The sequence below is a fragment of the Thamnophis sirtalis genome, unplaced genomic scaffold (assembly GCF_051295495.1).
Source record: "Thamnophis sirtalis isolate CommonGarterSnake01/CBP01778 unplaced genomic scaffold, rThaSir2_p1.2 scaffold_14, whole genome shotgun sequence".
NCBI classification, from domain to species: Eukaryota; Metazoa; Chordata; class Lepidosauria; order Squamata; family Natricidae; genus Thamnophis; species Thamnophis sirtalis.
The window spans coordinates 23,951,066-23,955,234 of NW_028261394.1; positions in this window are offsets into that span (position 1 = coordinate 23,951,066).

The window sequence follows — 4,169 nt, forward strand, 5'->3', positions numbered from 1 at the left end:
ACAATTGCTCTCATCCCTCACACATCAGCAAGGTTCTACTTAAAATTATAGAACATCTAGCGCCAGCTATGGAAAGGGAATTGCCAGATGCCCAGGGGTTGTGGCACCTGTTACCATATTGCAAATTGTGCTGGTGATGGAAAAATCTAGTGAATATCTAATGATCATTTACATGAGCTTCATTGATTACACGAAAGCCTTCAATTGTGTGGTTTCATGCGATGCTAGAGAGCCCTGCAAGACCTGGGGCTACAAGCACATCTGATCAAGTTGGTGCAATCATTGTACACTATGTGACATGGAAGTGTCCACAGAAGCTCTCTGGCTGTCGTCTCTCTGGCTGTCCAAGTGGAAATGGTGGCCCCTGAGCCCCCTGGAGCTCAGATTCTGCCGTGCTACCGTGCTACCGTGCAGGGCAGAGCTGAAGAATATGCCCAATTCTTAGCGGACAAAATTGCTCGGTTTCGGTCGGACTTGGACTCCACCCCCGCAGTTCCAGCCGAGGCGCAGGGGGACCAAGTAGAACAGCTCTGGGTTGAGTTTCAAGACGTTACCCCCGGGGATGTGGACAAGGCCATGAGAGCTGTAAGTACTTCCACCTGCGTTCTGGATCCGTGTCCCTCATGGCTGGTTACTAACTGCAGTGAGGTGACACGAGGCTGGATCCAGGCGGTTGTGACCGCCTCCCTTCGGGAGGGGAACTTCCCCGCCGCACTGAAAGCGGCGGTGGTGAGACCCCTCCTGAAGAAACCATCCTTGGATCCAGCTGTTCTTAATAGCTATCGTCCAGTCTCCAACCTTCCCTTCCTGGGGAAGGTTGTTGAGAAGGTGGTGGCCTTCCAGCTCCAACGGTCCTTGGAGGAAGCAAACTACCTAGACCCCTTCCAGTCAGGCTTCAGGCCCGGTTACAGCACAGAAACCGCTTTGGTCGCATTGATGGATGATCTCTGGAGAGCCAGAGATGAAGGACGTTCCTCCATCCTGGTCCTCCTTGACCTCTCAGCGGCTTTCGATACCATCGACCATGGTATCCTTCTGCGACGACTGCGGGAGGTGGGAGTGGGAGGCACCGTGTTACGGTGGTTCTCCTCCTACCTCTCGGACAGGTCGCAGTCGGTGTTAGTGGGGGGGCAGAGATCGTCCCCTAGGCCCCTAAATTATGGGGTGCCTCAGGGTTCGGTCTTATCCCCCCTACTATTCAACATCTACATGAAACCGCTGGGAGAGATCATCCGCAGGCACGGGATTAGATACCATCAATATGCGGACGATACTCAATTGTATCTGTCCGCCCCGTGCCAAATCAATGAAGCGGTTGACGTGATGAGCCGGGGTCTTGAGGCCGTTATGGACTGGATGAGGGTGAACAAGCTTGTGCTCAACCCAGAAAAGACCGAGTGGCTGTTGTGTTTCCCTCCCAAAGATTTGGCTATTATTCCACCACTCAGGCTGGGGGGTCAAATTTTATACCCCTCAGAGAGGGTTCGCAACTTGGGAGTCCTCCTGGATCCACAGCTGTCATTTGACCACCACTTAACGGCTGTGACCAGGGGGGCATTCGCCCAGGTTCGCCTGGTGCGCCAGTTGCGACCCTACCTGAATCGGGAGGCTCTCACAACAGTCACTCGGGCCCTTGTGACCTCTAGGCTGGAATACTGCAATGTGCTCTACATGGGGCTGCCCTTGAGGAGCATCCGGCGACTTCAGCTAGTGCAGAACGCAGCCGCGCGAGTGATTGCGGGTGCACCCCGATTCACCCGCATAACACCTATCCTCCGCGAGCTGCGCTGGCTACCTGTTGATCTCCGGATGCGCTTCAAGGTGCTATTAATCACCCATAAAGCCCTACATGGCAGTGGATCTGGATACTTGAGAGACCGCCTTCTGCCAATTACATCCCTACGACCGATAAGATCTCATAGATTAGGCCTCCTCCGTATTCCATCGGCCAGCCAGTGTCGGCTGGCAACTACAAGGAGGAGGGCCTTCTCAGCAGTAGCCCCGACCCTTTGGAACGAGCTCCCCGTGGAGATTCGTACCCTCTCCACCGTCCAGGCCTTCCGCATAGCCTTGAAGAACTGGCTCGCCCGTCAGGCCTGGGGATAGGATAGTTACCCGCCCGAATGATGAGTGTTTGTTGTTTGCTATTTTATTACATGTTTTGTCCTACTGTCTGTATTCCCCTTTCCCAGTTTTTGTGTGAGCCGCCCTGAGTCCCCTCAGGGAAAAGGGCGGCCTACAAATTCTAATAAAATTCTAAAATTCTAAATTCTACAAGGGGGATCCATCTGCTTCCCAAAAGCCTTCCTGAGGCTGCATCTGCAGGGACTGGGACCAAGGTCCTGGGGGCCCTCACACAGCCCCTTTCAGAAGTCCCTCCGCATCCGGCTAGGCAGCTAGACTTGCCCCATGACTGACAGATCCTGTGGGCACCAAAGGGAAGCTGCAGAGCTTCTGGCTCTTGTGACCCCCCAGATCCGATTCCAACTGATGTGGAGCCTTGAAGCCAGAAACACCTTGGAGTGATGTGAGAGTGTGGGAGTCTGTGAGACCAGCGTCCCTGTGAGGAGGGAAGCGGCTTGTTGTTCTGCTTGGTAGCGACTGGAGGGTGTGTGTCTCTGAAGAGCACAACTTCTATGTCCCGTCCCCCCCACTTCTACTCCCCAGAGGAGCACCTGGTTTCCTTTCGTGCAACTGAGTCCATCCTGTCCTGCATCTTTCTGGTAGACTTCCCACCCTGCCTGAGTGAGCAACAAATTCATGTTTTAAATACTTGGTACTTTTTAATTCTTTTATTTTTATCCTATCCTTTATTATTTTTAGAAATAACTCAAGGCACTGAATGTACCTAACATTCCCTCCTCCTCCTATTTGGGTTGGCCTGAGAGAGCGATTGGCCCAAGACAATCAGCCAAGTTTCATGTCCAGGGCTGGACTCCAACTCAGTCTCTGTTCCGACCAACTCAGTTTCCAAGTTTGTCAGATGGGCTGCTAAAACGAAGCAAGGCTGCGGCATGTGCCCTTGAAAGAGCATCACTAAAATGTTTATTAGATGGTTTGTTTTATATAGCCCACCTTCCACTTTAGTGAAAATATATAAAGCTTTCTTGGTTCTATTGTTCAAGGTTCCTTGGCATTTGTGGCCAGGAGCCTTTTCTTGGGGTGCTTCAATAAAAAAGCTGCACCTCCTCTCTGGTGTTCTTCATCGGTTTTGGCATCAGGCTGAGTGTGGAATTGGGAACCACAGGGTCTTAACCACTAGACCAGGCTGAAGTTGGCATAATTAGTGTACTCCCTTGAAAAACTTTTAATTTCAAAATATTTTTAAAAATAAAAAAATAGCCACCCCTAATTTATTGGGTGTAATGTGCAGTAGAACAAAAGGGACAAAACATGGCCTAAAGGAAGTATCAAATGCCAAGTGATCATTTTTTCCTTGTAACTGTTTTTTGCTCTGCTGAAACTGCCACCTTCTGATGTGGCTTCCACAAATAAACCACCAGTTGAAGCGGCCCATCTGGGCAACCGGAAGCCAGTAAACGGACTGATACCACTTGGCCAAACGGGAGCTCCGTTCTTGGACTGAGCTGAGCCTTCCTCACTGGGGAGGAATCTGGAACTCCCTCCCCCCCATTACTCCGCATTCTGGTCCAGCGCCACCCGCTACCAAGGGGCCTCGTTGGCCGTCCGGTCCCTGGGGGCGGCTTCCTGAGCTGGGCTGGAGGGGGCGAAGCGGGGCCCCTTCAGGGCCTTTCGGAAAGGAAGCGCGCAGGGCGCCAACGGAGGAGGGGGGGGTTGGCAGAGGCGAGGAAAGCCTTTCCTCCGCCTGCTCAACACGGTCACATCCCTCAACTGCACCGTCCGCCGAGGGAGACGCGCCGGGCGACCCCTGAGCTGCGCAGCCCCTCGACGGCTCCGGCCTCTCCTTCCGCGGCGCCGCCGGCAGAGGAAGTGCGGCTGGTCTGCCCGGGGCGGCTGCCCAGAGCTTCGCCTTTCCTCGAGGGGGGGGGGCGTCGCCCGGCAGCTCGGCTGCCCAGCCCGCCCGGCGCTCCTGAGCAAAGCGCGACTTAAGCCGGCGCGATAATTTCCCTCACTTTCCCTCAGCCCTGCCGGGAACAGCCGCTTCCAACGCGGCTTCGGCCAAGGGTCGAGAGGGGCGGGGAAAGCGC